Below are 16,774 nucleotides of genomic sequence, written 5' to 3'. Positions count from 1 at the left end.
ATCTAGCCATTGAAGCCATTTGGGGAGTGAACCAGCAGATGGAAGCTCGCTCGCTCACTCTCTCTTTATCCTTTTCTCTCTCTCTCTCTCTCTCTCTCTCTCTCTGTAACTCTACCTTTCACATAAATAAATAAATCTTTTTAAAAAAATTGCATGCAGTCTGTACTCTTTAAAAATCTAAGGGAGTGGGGCAGGAGCCGTGGCTCACTTGATTAATCCTCCGCCTGTGGCGCCGGCATCCCATATGGGCGCCGGGTTCTAGTCCCGGTTGCTCCTCTTCCAGTCCAGCTCTCTGCTATGGCCCGGGAAGGCAGTGGAGGATGGCCCAAGTGCTTGCGCCCTGCACCCACATGGGAGACCAGGAGGAAGCACCTGGCTCCTGGCTTCGGATCAGCACAGCGCCAGCCATGGCGGCCATTTGGGGGGTGAACCAACGGAAGGAAGACCTTTCTCTCTCTGTCTCTCTCTCTCACTGTCTATAACTCTACCTGTCAAATAAATTTAAAAAAAAAAATCTAAGGGAGTTTTCTTGATATTCTTAATCTGTCAATTTACCACATGCCCTGTTATCCCTCTTAGTTTCTGTTAGTTTTTTTTATTAATTTATTTATTTGCAAAGCAGAGCAACAGAGAGAGAGAGAGAGAGAGAGAGAGAGAGAGAGAGAGAGATCTTCCACCCACTGGTTCACTCCCTAAATGGCCACAATAGCCAGGTCTGGGTCAGGCCAAAGCCAGGAGCCAGGAACTCTGAATCTCCCACATCGGTGGCAGGGGCTCAAGTTTAGGCCAATCTCCATTGCCTCCCCAAGCCCGGTAGCAGGAAGCTGGACTGGAAGCAGACTTGAACCTGTAATCTGATGTGGGCTGCTGGTGTTGCCAGTGGCAGCTTAACCTGCTGCACCACAAGGCCAGCCCTGTGACTCAATTTACTAATTACATCAAATATGACATTAGCTCAGTATTACACTAATTAGCACCGTTTTATTTCCTAGATGATGACAGGGTAGAATGGAGTTTTCTTTCCTTGAGGCCCATTATTAAAATGATTATTCCCCAGGGGGTGATGTGGAAAATAGGAACGAGCTACACTGCAGCATGTGTGGATACCTGTGGCCTTTAGCAAGGAGGATGGCCCTACCCCAAATTATTCCATCTGGCAGAACTGTTACCTGCTGGAGTTCACACATGAATGGCAACGATTTGCATGCAAATAGAGGCCTACATGCTTTCTTGGAGCTAAGAGCTGTATTTTAACGTTTCACAATGGAATTAGCCAGTGGACAGGATGATGCAGCTTTGTAGAAATGCCAGCTAAAACCCTCCTAAATACCAAGCTCCGTGTTTCACAGCAAGACTGCTTATTGAACCAGCTCATGGAAGCTCCAAAGACACCTCTGCTGAAATACTGCCAGCTCCAAGCTCTGATTTTGACATTGATGTTGTCAGTTGATATTAAGCATTGGTCTTAATGAATGCTGGCAGACTTCGTGGGAGATGTGATCACCCGTATCCCTGTGACTAAGTAGCAAAGCTCTGGACAGGAATGCAGCTGAGATCTAGAAAGATCTGCCATTTTCTTTCATTTTTCTTGTTTTCCTTCTATAGTTCCCCATTTCCAATAAGATAAAGGGCAAGTTCCTTGCCTGGTCGTTAGAGATCCTCATGATCTGGCCCTATATTTCTTTCTGCCTTCATGTTGTCCTACTCCTTTCTAGTCTAGAAATTCAAAAGTACAACTGTATGCCCTGACACATGATACAGTAGGAAACTTTCCTTTCCACTTCTGTTACCACCACCTGGAAAAAGCACTTCACTGTCTCTTGTACTCATCCCTCAAAACTGGTCAGGCCGTTCAGAGAAACCTTCCCGGTTTGTTCCAAACAAAAACCATGTCTCCATCTCTAGAACCTCATCTATATGTTTACTATTATTGGATGAAACAATAAGAGATACAAGCATACATAATCTTGCCTCTAGAATCTTACCTATCCAGGTCTGAGCACAATGTTTGTCATATGGTATACACTTCATCCTTCTTTTGTTGACTTTATCTGAATTCTTCTTCCCAGGTACATAGTATAGGAGGTTACTAGGAGTTTAAAACAAACGATAACATATGTTAGTAATTCAAGGATTAATACTAAATTTTTTATAATGTTTATTTTTGTTCATGAAAAATGCACTGATCTTAAAAAAATAAACAAACAAAAGAAAGAAGATCTTTATGAAGGATGCAAAAAAAAATTCCCTCATCTTCCTAACGAGAAAAATTGCTTTCCACATTGTGGGCTAATGCATGTCTACATCATATTTATATTGATACATATATATATATATATATCTTATATAATTCAAAGATGAATTAAAAGGATCTTTTATTGTTAGGGTTTTTTTTTTCCTTTTTTTTTAAAGAAATGTACTTCGAATTGTAGGAATGAGATATCCTTTGTAGATAAAGATGCGACAGTGGAGAAATAAGTATTCCCTCCTGATGGAATGAAATAGTAGGGCTTGCTGGAATCCATTTAGCACAATCAGTTGGTCTATTATCTCCCAATTATGGAAGTGGAGAAATGAGATATTTAATCAGAACATATTTTAGAAAGTAGTAACATATTTGCGTATTTCCCCAAGGCCTATAATGAAGAGCTCTTAATATTTCATTTTCATTATTACCCGAAGAGAAGACTCACAATAAAAATTCTCCTTGTGGTCTTTGTCCCAGAACAAAGGAGAATGTCAGCATCTCTAGGTCATTCCAGTCCTGACCCCCCACATTCAAAGAAAGTAGAGAACTACTCAAGATCAAAGCCCTGGGTCCACTTTCTAGTCCATTTCTAGTCTCTGTCTTTAGCCACAGTCTCTGCCCCTAACCCATAGAAAGACATCTTGCATTTAGCATCTGTCCTGTGATTGGAAGGTCATGGAAAATAGCCATTCCTCTATGCAGAATAAAGTGAACACCAAATCCCTCCCCAGGTCAGAACCAAGGACTGCATGCTCTCTGCCATATGTAACTTCACAACCCCTGAGAGGAAGGGGCCACAAATGAGTAAACTGAGGCATATATGTGGAAAGACCAAGGGAGAATTGGAGTAGACCATATTTCAGACCTTTATAAGCTAAAAAATTATCCTATTTATACTGCCAAGCAATACTGTCATCCACTGGAACAGAGATGTAATCATTGAACCAGAGAATCTTATCAAATACCAAAATGTTTTTTCTGACTTGAATACTACTTTTGGCTGCCAAATTCTCATATATTTTAACATAAAGACTTTTTTGCTTTTTGTACTGTTATTTATTTGTGATGCAGAGACAGAGGCAGAGAAATCTCTCATCTATTGGTTCACTCCCCAAATGCCTGCAACAGCTGGGACTGGACAGTCTGTTTCTCCTGCATCGGTGATAGGATCCCAACAATTTGAGCCATCACCTGCTGTCCTCAGAGTGCATTATCAGCAGTTACCTGGAATTGGGATCAGAGCTGGTACTCAAATCCAGGTACTCCAACAGGAAATATGAGCATCCCAAGCAGCTCACCTTAACTGGTAGGCCAAGTGCCCACCCCTAAATTCTCTTATTTGGTGAGGAGTTAGACTTATATTTAGATACAGATTATAAGCGTGTTCTGCTCCTCAACAAATGGAGACACCTAGCTGAGAGTTGTGAATGATTCTAGAATGCATAGACCTAGGATTTCTCTCTGAACTAAGTCATAAATTTGTTCCTCTTTCCTTATATTTCCCAATGTACTATTCCAGGCTGAAAACTAGTAACGCCCAAAATAATAAAGAAGCTTTAATTTATATGATGAAGGACACATGGGTGCAGCCCTCAGGGATGTCTGAGTCAAACCAGGCAATGCTGTCTGCCTCTCATATCCAGTGTAGGCTGTGTTGGCGTGTCTGATAAGAACAAGTGACAAAAAGCAGATGGCATGATCACTGTGATGGAAAATGAGAATTGAAAAACAACCAGGTCCCAGCAGCCCCTGACACTGTGGCCCTGGATAGCTAAATTTCAGCCATTCCTAAGCATCAATGGGAAGACAGTTTCAATTCATGGGGTGTTTTTAACCTGGTCTTTCTTTTGTGTGTGTTTCCTGTGAAAAAGAGTGTGTACAGGATGACTGGTATATTTATTCACATTTACCTGTCATCTGTGGGGAAGGAGGAGTAAAATAGAAACATGAAAAGGAGAATTCTTTGGAAAGGCAAACTGTGCGGCAGGAGAAAGCAAAACCTCAGTTTGTTAAAAGGTCAGCTAATGGGGTGTGAGTGTGTGGGTGGGTAGGTGGGTGTGGGTGGGTGTGTATGTGGGGAGGGGGGTGTTTTCACACTTGATCTTAGCCAAAAGGCCAAGAAGCTATGTGTGTGCTTTCTAAACCGTAATGGCTAAAAAGACACACTGAGTCTTTTACCAAAAGGTGCCTAATCTGGCATGGAATGTGTCTTTCTCACAGCCCAGGGATGGGACTGGAAGCTTTGGACGCTGTACAGAGGGGAGTAGGAACAAATGCCCATCCTCACATGAGCCTCAGAAATCTGTTGTCCAATTTTTTCTCCCTCTGTATCTTTTCAACTTATTTCCAGAAAGAGTCCTAACTCCATCCTGCCTCAGCCCCGTATGTCCTAACAGGAAAATCACAACCCTTCCTTGCTTGCCCCTTGATTCCATACTGACAAGTTCCTGATTCAAAGAGTCTCACTTGGATAAGCATGAGGAAACAGGACAAACTAAATTCTATTTTATTTTGTAAAGGCTTATTTATTTGCTTGAAAGGCAGCATGAGAGAGATCCAGATACCAATCTCATCTCTTTCCAAAAGCCCACAACAGGCCGGCGCCGCGGCTCACGAGGCTAATCCTCTGCCTTGCAGCGCCGGCACCCCAGGTTCTAGTCCCGGTCAGGGCGCTGGATTCTGTCCCGGTTGCTCCTCTTCCAGTCCAGCTCTCTGCTGTGGCCCGGGAAGGCAGTGGAGGATGGCCCAAGTGCTTGGGCCCTGCACCCGCATGGAAGACCGGGAGGAAGCACCTGGCTCCTGGCTTCCCGATCAGTGCAGCATGCTGGCCGTGGCTTCCATTTGGAGGGTGAACCAATGGAAGGAAGACCTTTCTCTCTGTCTCTCTCTTTCACTGTCTAACTCTGCCTGTCAAAAAAAATTTTTTTAAAAAAAGATAAAAACAAAAGCCCACAACAACCAGAGCCTGGCCAAGCTGAAGCAGTTCTGTCCAGGTCTTCTACATGTGTGGCAGGAACCCAATATCTTGGACCATTACTGCTGCCTCCCAGGTACATTAGCAGGAAGCTGGATGGTAAGCATGGAGTAGTGGGGACTAGAACTACACACACCAACATGAGATGCAGTTGTCCCAAGCAGCAGCTTAACTCGATGTACCACAATACCCCTTCCCAAATGCTTTTATAAATACTGAATACTTCTTATAAAATAACATTAACTTCAATAATGTCTAGAAATCAGATAATAGCATCATAGCAATATTAATTCCATGATTTTGATCATTAGACCGTATTTATATAAAATAATGTCTTATTTTCAAAAATACATGCTAAAGTATTTCAGGTTAAAGAGATACCATTGGGGCCGGCTCTGTGGTGCAGTGAGTTAAGCCCTGGCCTGCAACTGCAGCAACCCATGTGGGCACCGGTTTGAGTCTTGGCTGCTCCGCTTCCAATCCAGCTCCCTGCTAATGCACCTGAAAAAGCAGCAGAAGATGGCCCAAGTCTTGAGCCTCTGCACCTACATGGGAGACCCAAAAGAAGCTCTTGGCTTCCATCTTCAGATTGGCCCAGCTCCAGATGTTGCGGCCATTTGGAGAGTGAACCAGCAGATGGAAGTCCGACCTCTCTGTCTGTCTCTACCTCTCTCTCTGTAACTCTGCCTTTCAAATAAATCTTTAAAAAGAGAGAGAGAGAGAGAGATACTGTAGCTGTAACTATTTTCACTGTTTTCAACCAAAAAACACATGAGCATACTTCAAAAGGTTCATGAAGGTGCTGGCATTGTGGCACACCAGGTAAACATGCAACTCTGGCATCCCATATGGGCTGCCCCACTTCCCATTCAACTCCCTGATAATGGTCTGGGGAAAGCAGCAGAGGATGGTCCAAGTACTTGGGCCCCTACCACCCACGTGAGAAACCCAGATAAAACTCCTGGCTTTGACCTGCCCCTACCCTGGCCATTGCAGCCATCTGGGGAGTGAATCTGTGTGTGTGTGTGTGTGTGTGTGTCTCCTCTCTTTGCAACTCAACCTTTCAAATAAATAAATCTTTTTTAAAAATAGCCCATGGAAAGATGGAATGAAAAATGAAAAAAGTTTATATTTTCTGCAAAATACTTTGAAATATGCTTTCCTATTATCTTTTTGAGGTACTCTTGTGTAGATAGAATAATAAACTAAATGTGGTAAAATCTTAACATTTGGGGTACTTGAGAGAATATCTGGAATTCTTTGGGCTTTTCTTTCAACTTTCCTGTCATCTTGGAATTAAAAGGGGGCTATTTTGCATTAAAAGAAATAACTTTGGGGCCGGTGCTGTGGCATAGTAGATAAAGCTGCTGCCTGCAGTGCTAGCATCCCATATGGATGCCAGTTCAAGCCCAGGCAACTTCACTTCTAAACCAGCTCTCTGCTATAGCCTAGGAAAGCAGTAGAAAATGGCCCAAGTCCTTGGGCCACTACACCCGCATGGGAGACCTGGAAGAAGCTCCTGGCTCCTGGCTCCAGATCAACCCAGCTCTGGCCATTGCAGCCATCTGGGGAGTGAACCAGCAGATGAAAGGCCTCTCTCTCTCTCTCTCTCTCTCTCTCTCTCTCTTTCTGCCTCTGCCTCTCTGTAACTCTTTCAAATAAATAAATAAACCTTAAAAAACTTTTTTAAAAAATTTTACTTATTTTATTTGAAGGGTGACTCACAGAGAAAGAGGAAAACAGAGAGACAGAGACAGAGCTGGATCAAAAGCAGAGTAGCCAAGACTTGAATGAATGCTCCTTTATAGGATGCCAGTGTTGCAAGCAGCATCTTAAACCCACTGTGCCATAACACCCGCCCTGAAACTTATAATTCTTATTTGGTATCACAGTAAAGAGTCCATGGAAGAGGACGATTAAGAAGTAAAGAACTGGCCAGCGCCGCGGCTCACTAGGCTCATCCTCCGCCTTGCGGCGCCGGCACACCAGGTTCTAGTCCCGGTCGGGGCACTGGATTCTGTCCCGGTTGCCCCTCTTCCAGGCCAGCTCTCTGCTGTGGCCAGGGAGTGCAGTGGAGGATGGCCCAAGTGCTTGGGCCCTGCACCCCATGGGAGACCAGGATAAGTACCTGGCTCCTGCCATCGGATCAGCGCGGTGCGCCAGCCACAGCTCACTGGCCGCCGCGGCCATTGGAGGGTGAACCAACGGCAAAGGAAGACCTTTTTCTCTGTCTCTCTCTCTCACTGTCCACTCTGCCTGTCAAAAAAAAAATAATAAAAAATAAAAAGAAGTAAAGAACTGTTCCCTGATAAAACTCAAACCAAACATAGCATTATGTAAACCATACAACTAAAGCTACATTCTAAAAATCTGGCCAACTGTTCCATACCATTTTAAGTAAAGTCCTTCTCATCTTGTCATCCATTACTCATTGATTCATAGAATGTTTATTGAGTACCTGCCGTTTGAAATAACCAAAGACACTCTGGTGCTCATGGGACTGTGGAGGAGATTCACTTAGTCATTTCCAGTGTTGGGAGGCAAGTGGTAGGAGAGGTGGAATGGGAACACAGAGGAGAGGCAAATTTCATCCAGTCTCATCTCCCTAAAGATAGGATCATGAAGAAGAGAATTGGCCATTTGGGTTGGAGAGTAAGGGAAACTCTAGGTTACAAAATAATTAAAACTGGAGAGTCAAGCAGAAGCCTTATATGCTTTGCTGATGGTTTCAGATTGTATTCTGAAGACTACAGGATTTTTAGGCAAAGGAAGTGACATTAAAAATTGCTTTTTATAATTTTAATTTTGTTACGGTTGGAACTATTGATTTGAGAAGAGCAGAAATGAAGCCTAAGAGACCATTTAGCTGAAAATGAGATAATCAACTCTAGGGCAGCATCAGGATCATACAGACCAGTAAAATTAAAGGATCTTACATCATTCCTGTTTTCTGGAAACCAGCCCTTTCAAGTCAAATGGGAACACTCACGTACCCCTTATCAAGTAGATGATAAAGCCAGGTGCTCACACCCTAAACTCGTTTATAACAATCACTATTGGCCCAACTTCCACTTTAGGATTTTTCTGCTCTTGCTCTAAATCCTACATCTGATTCTAAGTTGATCACATATTACTTTGCAAGTCCATCCTCCCTCTAAACAAAATTCAATAAAATGAGAACATCACAGTGAAGCTAAAATCATAGTGTTTAAAGCCATAAAAATCAATCAAATCAGAGAATCAAAATAGGCTACTCAATGAAAGCTGTAACTTCATCAGGTTTCACAGAAGAATCCAGAAATACCTTTATGACCAGTCTATTCACATATCACAAATGTTGAAGTGCCCTCCTGTCAACTTCTAATAATGCTTGTTACGAATTAACTTGTAGGGGCTAGCGCTGTAGCATAGTAGGTTAAGCCTCCACCTGCAGTGCCAGCATCCCATATGGGCACCAGTTCAAGTCCCGGCTGTTCCACTTTCATTCCAGTTCTACTAATGGCCTGGAAAAGCAGTGAAAGATGACTCAAGTGCTTAGGCCCTTACACCCATGAGGCAGACATGGAAGAAGCTCCTGGTTCCTGGCTTCAGATCGACCATTTGGGAAGTGAACCAGCAGATGGAAGATCTTTCTCTATGTCTCTCCCTCTCTGTAACTCTGCCTCTCAAATAAATAAATAAATAAATCTTTAAAAAAAAAAGGCATTCAGTTTTAGTGAACTCTTAATGATACTTCAAGACCCAAATCAAAAAGTACCTAGTTGGTAACAATTCTTTGGGTATCCCCCAGGAAAGTCAATTCCTTCTAGATTCTTAGAATAATTTGTTTGTTCAGACCCCACCTTTGCAACTGATTTTGGGGTAATGATTATGTTGCTTTCTAGTTGTAATACATAAAGAAAAATAAATTTTACCTCCTACTTTTGTTACAAGAAATAATCACTAACTAGGACTTGCCTGGGTCGCCAGCACAAGAAAATAATAGCTATTGGTTGTGGAGAGTTTACTGTGACATCGTTTGTCATTTTCCCCATTCAATTAGGAGCCCCCGTAGTGAAAGAGATGGTCATAATCACAGAGGAATCCCCACTGTCTGGCAAGTGGCTTGGCACATTGAGTGAGCGCCCTACATATTTGTTGAATGCATGAATGAGTGGGTATCTCACGATCAGCGTCCACTGCCACAAATAAATTAAAGCCCTGCTTCTTGGCAGATTCCAGATGATGAAGTGCTCGGGTTGGTTCATGGAACCATAGGTTCAGCCCCCGCTCAGCGAGCCTGCTGAGCGGTTTGCCGCACGCTGACTCTGTCTCGGACTGCTCTTCCTCCCGATCACTGGCTTAATCACCTGTGCTGGCTTCTTTCCTGCTTCTTGGGGAGTGAAAACGTTGTGATACTGAGAGAACGAATGCCTGTGATCCCATCCTTTCCATTTGGGCAGTCTCCTATTATTGTCAATTCTCCCCTTGCTCTAACAAGTGGCTTCCGCTTCATCACAAAGCATTCTGTGCTCACATCTCCCTTTGTCCCGGTGTAGAGTGGAACAGAGCAGAGTTCCTCCCTGCCCACATTGTGCTGACGCTGAAAGAGCACAATCATCAGGTGGGAAGGAAAGATGGCTTTTGAATCAGAACAAATGCATCCCGGCTCAATGCTATGCTTCATTTAATTAGGAACCAGTTGGCTCTGGTCACCATGACTGAGTTCCTCTTTTCATAGGAAAGCAGAACTCACTCTTCATTTGTGTGAGAAGTGGAGAGAGACAAGGAAGAATGGAATAGAGTTTGAAATATAAAGCAGCTTCTTACAGAGGAGAATCAGAATGAGCAAAAATGCATACAGGCTGAGCATCCCTAATCTGAAAACCCAAAATATGAAACTTTGGAGGGCCAACATCATGTCACATGTGGAAAATTCTACACCTGACCTCATGTGATGGGTCACGGTCAAAATAAAGGCATGCTAAAAATATTGTGGCGGGGCCAGCATTGTTGCACAGCAGGTTAAGCTGCCACTTATGATGCTAACATCCCATATTGGAGTGCCAGTTCAAATCCTGGCTTCACCACTTCCAATCCAGTTCCCAGCTAATGCACCTGGGAAAGCAGAAGATGGTCCAAGTATTGGGCCCCTGCACCCAACTGGGAAAACCAAATGGAGTTCCTGGCTTCTGCCTTCAGCCTGGTCCTGACTTGGTTGGTTGTTTTGGCCATTGGGGAATTAACCAGTAGTGGAAGAGATTCTCTCTCTCTCTCTCTCTCTCTCTCTTCCTCTCTCTACCCCTCAGTCACTCTGTCCTTCAAACAATCTTTCTAAAAGTATACATATATGTATGTATATATATGATGAGATGTACAAGTAAGTTTCCACCAAGCTCTTTACAATTGTCTACAATGCTCTGCGCTATTTAGCACCTGCCTAGCTGATCACTTGCAACCTTCTTGTAAATGGGAGTTTCATAAAGTAGTACCTGAAACCACTTAAAATCACAGCACTCCCGAGAAGCATTAATATGTAAGTGCTTTGCTCATCTTCTACCATTCATTCTGCACCTTCTCTCCCAAGCCAAAAACAGACCTATGTGCTTATACTTCAAAAAGTTCACAGAACACTGAATTAAAATATAAACTTATTCTGGTGCAAAAAAAAAATTGAAATCCATGCATAAAATGGATTTTCCAAAAGTTCATGAAAATGCATATTAATGAAAAAACCATGCATGGATTTCAAAATTCTTTTGTACTAAAATAAGCTTATCTTTTAATTCCACTCATTTTCCAGCCATATATAATTATTAAAAAATCACTCCTAAACAGAATCAATGCATTTTTGATAATGTATAAGAACAGAGGAAAGGAAGAGTGAGATATATGGCTTCAGGGAATCAGAAATTGAAGTTGATAATCTTTTACATACCCTCATGAAGTGTATCCTACAGGGGCTTTCCAGCCACAAAATGCCATTGTCAAGAGCTGCAACCTTTCATGTCTCCCTTTAAATTCACATTCCATACCATCCATTATGCCCAGTGATTCAGAACCAACTTTGAGTTAGCATAGTCCATTTACTTGGGTGTTTTTGTGTCTCTGCATATCTCTATGTATGGTATTTCTGGGTCATTTGGATTCCTGGCTCCCTTCTCTTTATCTTCCTTCCTCTGAGTTTACAGATTGACTTAAGAGCCTTGGCTTTGCTTGGGATTCAGGAGGTGTGAACGCACATCCATTAGTCATAATGAGTTGCAAACTAATAAATTCAAATTGAACTGGTTTATGTAACACAGGGAAAGTGTTACATTATAGAACTAAAAGCCAGCAGTGGAGTTGATTTTAGCACACCTGCCCCCATCTCTTTCTCTAACTCTACCTAGGTATCTACATCTCTTTATCTCCCTTTCCTTTTCCCATACCTTGTTCTGCTGAGTGTGTTTCCTGCTCAACTGAGACCTCCTTATGTGACCTCGGAAAGCCATAATCTTCCATCTTTACAAGACCAGCACAGAAGGAACTGACTTCCTTCCAATCTCCCCAGTAAATGTCCAAATGTTAATTCTAATTATATTTGTTGGGGCACATACCCAATCCTGAGAAAATGCTGTCAGAATAAGGAGATTGAATGAACTGATTGGTCAGGCTGGACACTGGCCCGACTCTGGAGCTGAAGGTGGGTCAGCTCATGATCTAGGAGAGGAAAGGTGCACTTCCCAGATGAGTCTCTGGAAGCTATCATGAGAGGAAGAACTAATGAATGCTAAAAGGAGGAAAAGAAAAAGCCAGAAACCTCCCTTCCGTTTCTGCATATGAATGTGCCAACTTAGTGGAGCTAATAGCTTTCCACTATTTAAGAAGGGGATCAAGAAAGAAAGGCCCCAGAACCAAGTTTCAGGTGTGAAATGTTTGGCTTCTTTCCTTGTAGTTTGTTGCTCTCTTGGGGCTTCCAGAGAGAAGAGAGAAGATGATGGTGAGAGATGAGAGAACAGGAAACATTTGTTCTCAATCTTTTTCTTCCCCTAGCACCAAGCAGAATTTCTAAAAACAATAATAAAAAATCCTACTAACCTCATCATTGTTATTATCAAAGCCACTAACTATTGAACAGAAACTTAATGTGACATACCCACCATTATTGATGAGCATTTACAAGGTGTCTTGTTCTCTGCTAAGCACTTTAACTGTGTTCCCACAAGTTCTGTAGCAAAACTAGGAGATAAGCACTTTTTGTTATGCTCACATTAAAAATGAAGAAAACAGAGACACAGAAACCAATACGTGCATCAGTAGATGCAGGGTGAGGGTCTTCCTGACATGCTCAGTCCTCCTCTCACCAAATTTACATATCATTGTTCCCTTCCTCTTCCTTTTGTGCTCACGCCAGCATTTACACCTGCTTCTCTCTATGCCCAGTGCCTTCTCAGGAAAGCCATGTTCTCAGAGAATAGTCTTAACACCCATAAAAGATGAGCTATACCTGCCTGGCTAACTTCTACTCATGCTCTTAGAACAAAAGTCACCTCCTCAATGCTAATCACCCAGAGCACCCACCTTCAATGGTCCCTACTCTTTGCAACCTATCAAGGGTGATCACTGCTTACCAACATTGTTTTCCACTAGACTGGAACATAGTGTTCGGCTTTCATCCAGCCTTGTGTCCTTAGCTTTTAGCTCAGTTTTAGTCACCTACTACATAACACTGAATAAAAGAGTAATTCTTTTTTATTTTATTTATTTATTTAGACAGGCAGAGTTAGACAGTGAGAGAGAGACAGAGAGAAACTTATAGACAGTGAGAGAGACAGAGAGAAAGGTCTTCCTTCCGTTGGTTCACTCTCCTAATGGCCACCACGGCAGGCGCTGCACCAATCCAAAGCCAGGAGCCAATGCCTCCTCCCAGTCTCCCATGCAGGTGCAGGGACCCAAACACTTGGGCCATCCTCCACTGCCCTCCTGGGCCACAGCAGAGAGCTGGACTGGAAGAGGAGCAACCGGGACTAGTACCTGGTGCCCCAACCGGGACTAGAACCTGGAGTGCCAGCACCGCAGGCAAAGGATTAGCCAAGTAAGCCACAGTGCCAGCCCTAAAAGATTAATTCTTTTACTAGGTGGGTAACGGGTTGTTCTGGAACCAGTACTCACAGCAGTCTCTCAGGATTGAGAAACGATTGCCTTTTCTCAACCCCTCCTTTTGCTAAACCCTATTTCTTTGATTTAAAAACTATGGTTCTGTCTCAGATAGTATTTTCTTAACTACCTATTATAGTAGGGAAAATAATCGAAAATTTTCAAGTAACCAATTATAGAGAACAGGGATATGTGAATATTCTGGTAAACTATAGCATGCATATCCTATCTAATAAAGACATTTATGTCCCTTGGATTAAAAGACCAAAAATCTTTACCAGAAGTTCCAGATACTCAAGAGAAACCAGGGAAAAATGATTTTTAGGTTCATCTCTCACACTTTTAAAATCATGCCCAAAGTATATGACATTGCACAAGTTGTTTAACCTCTTCATGCCTCAGTTTCTTCATCTGTAAAATGGGGACAGTGTTGGAACCCGAATAAAAAGGATGCTGTGAGAAGTAAATTATTTGATGTTTGTGAAGCATTTAAAGTAGTTCTTGGGGTGTGCTTTGGCCTAGAAGTTAAGATGCCCATGTCCCATATTAAAGTTTGATGACCACCTTTGGCTCCCAATTTCAGCTTCCTGCTGATGCAAACACTGGGAAGCGGCAGGTGATGGATCAATAAAATGGGTTTCAGCCACCCATGTGGGAGAACTGGATTGAACTCCCAGTTCCTGGCTTCAGCTTGGCCCAGCTCCAGCTATTGAAAGCATTTGGAATGACCCAGCAATTTGGCGTTTGGGGGCTCACTCGCTCTCTCTCATCTCTCTGTGTGTGTCCCTCTGCCTCTTAAATAAATTTTTAAATTAAAATTTAAGAAACAATAGTTCTTGGCACATAGTATTTATATATATTTGAACATGTGCCATCTTATCTGATATTTAATTTCAAGTTGAATACATAATTAAATATTGAATAACCATAATAAAATGCATATTTAAATAAAAACACTGTGGGATCATGCAAAACACATCTAGAAGCCATTTATGGCCCACAGGTTATCAGATTAAGACTTCTATTTACACTTTATCTTTGTCTTGGACCACCTCTGGATATGAAAAACATTTTTTTTTCTACATAAGTTGTTGCATAGCAGGTAAAGTCATTGGCTTAGCCTTGACCATTCAGTGAGTTGAGGAGTGAACCAGCAGATGGAAGATCTCTCTCTCTCACTCGCTCGCTCTCGCTCTCACTCTCACTCTCTCTCTCTGTAACTCTTTCAAGTAAATAAATAAATCTTAAAAAAAAAAAAAAAAAAAAACTCTTTTTCAGACCCGAGAGTCTACAGTTTTCTAAATCCATTACTTCTCAGCCCACCCTTGTATCCCAATACAATCTAAGAAGTTTGCAACATCTGACTTGTCCCCGCCTCCTGTAGATGGGGTTTGGAAGCTTCATCCTATAAAGCAACTTTGGGAAGCTCCTGTTTTCTAGGCCTCAGCAGGGGTTTCTATCAGCTGCATCCCACTTTTCACTCCATCTAATCTGTCATGTTTGCAGGTCACACCAGCCACTGCTAAGCTAAGTATATTAGCAGCAGCCAGCAGCCTGGTGAGGTAAAAGGATAGGCACAGTGGACAAGACTAAAAATAATCATTTCAAATTAAAATCTTGAATTGAAGAGGAAAAAAAAAGGAGAGATGGAATGCAGTAGGACAGGTTTTATTTATTTACACCCAAGAATTGAAAATAAAAAGAGGAAAAGACATTTTGAGGGAGTTAGGAGTATGACAGAATTGCTTTAATATCGGTAATGTGTAAACACCAATGATGATGCAAAGAAATTTCTATCAGACAAACCCAAAGGAAGCTTTTTAACACATTTGGGTTGTAAATGATTGTTTAATTGGGAAAAATCTTTCTTATCACTTGAATAAGCAGACCTTATTAACATAGTACTGGGAGGAAAATAAATCTAAGATAGTCTTTTCCATTGATTTGCTCAAATTTCCCTATTTCCTCCTGTCTCTCTCTATTCCATTTTCATTTCCATTAGAAGAAAACACTTCTCAGCATTTCCCAGGCTGCCCTTAACCTTTCTGACTTGTTCAGCTGGAGCCTGTAGAAGACAAAGCACTGGGCAGTACTCAGTACATGTAGACTGACTTCTGAGGCTGCAGAGGTAACTTCCTAAAATCAACAGTGTAGGGGCTGATGGATTAGGGAAGCTGGATGTCCAGCAAATAGAAAACAATTGATTAATACTAATTGCCTTACCTGACAGTAGGGAAATGAAATTCATTAGCCAAAAGAAAAAAATCATCTAGTCACATCTATAATAAAAAAATTTTTTAACTGGGAAGAATCATCAATATACTAACTGATTATTTTAGGTGACAGGCTATGGTTGATACGCTTTCCACTTTTATTTAGGTTTTTCAAATTTTCTTCAACAAAAAACAAGATGATTTTTTGTGATAATTCTGGTTTCAACTGATGTTTAACCTCATGTGAAAGAGTGTTTGCTGCTTGAAATAAGTTCTTTTTTAAAAATTCTGGATGCTATTGATACTAAATGATGTCATTGTCTAGTCTTCTCATTGAATGTTTCCATTCAATGCCTGTTTGTCTAGATAAAGTCATCTATTAATGAGTTTAAAAACTTAACGTTTTAGTTCTCTTTTGTGGTTCATTCAAAAATTGCCAGAAATTGGTATCTTGCCAGTTTTTTAATGATGAGAGATTGGCACGAATATCAACCTTAAACAAGATACCACTTGACATGGTTGTAATCTCTCAAAACACACAAAGATATAGAAACATATAAAAGAATTACTAGAGTTCAACAAAGTATTTCATTATTTTATCATTATTCCCAAGAAATCCTTTTTGTTATCAGTAGCAGACATTTGCGATGGACTAACTATGCCAGTCCCCCTAATTTCGGCACTGGTATGATGGACAGTTTTGTGCCAGTGCCCCACAGTTCCTCTCTGCACTGCTTTCTGAAAAGCCAGAGAAAGCAGCTTAGCCATAAGCAGGTGCAGATCAGAAATGTGTAGGCGTCTATGCCCCCCAAGGTGGTCCTCATTCCAGGGGGAATAAAAGTCTATGGATATGGCTGGCGCCACGGCTCACCAGGCTAATCCTCCGCCTTGCGGCGCTGGCACCCTAGGTTCTAGTCCCGGTCGGGGCTCCAGATTCTGTCCCAGTTGCCCCTCTTCCAGGCCAGCTCTCTGCTGTGGCCAGGGAGTGCAGTGGAGGATGGCCCAAGTCCTTGGGCCCTGCACCCCATGGGAGACCAGGAGAAGTACCTGGCTCCTGCCTTCGGATCAGCGCAGTGCGCCAGCAGCAGCGCGCCAGCCGCGGCGGCCATTGGAGGGTGAACCAACAGCAAAGGAAGACCTTTCTCTCTGTCTCCCTCTCTTTCACTGTCCACTCTGCCTGTCAAAAAAAAAAAAAAGTCTACGGATAAAGGTCCAGCTTCC

At 42.2% G+C, this 16,774-nt stretch overlaps 1 long non-coding RNA gene across 3 annotated transcripts in view; it reads right to left on the bottom strand.

The window, feature by feature from the left end:
* Positions 1 to 16,774, bottom strand: part of LOC127491309 (uncharacterized) — a 188,665-nt gene that overhangs the window by 136,264 nt on the left and 35,627 nt on the right. For all 3 annotated transcript variants that reach the window (XR_011383875.1, XR_011383874.1, XR_007919921.2), the window contains one exon: positions 1,986 to 2,089. This is a non-coding gene — a long non-coding RNA (uncharacterized lncRNA). The remainder of the gene's footprint in view (positions 1 to 1,985; positions 2,090 to 16,774) is intronic.

The sequence above is a fragment of the Oryctolagus cuniculus genome, chromosome 18 (genome assembly GCF_964237555.1).
Source record: "Oryctolagus cuniculus chromosome 18, mOryCun1.1, whole genome shotgun sequence".
Classification (NCBI taxonomy): Eukaryota; Metazoa; Chordata; class Mammalia; order Lagomorpha; family Leporidae; genus Oryctolagus; species Oryctolagus cuniculus.
The sequence above is the reverse complement of the archived record's forward strand: the minus strand, read 5'-3'. Positions and strand labels throughout refer to the sequence as shown.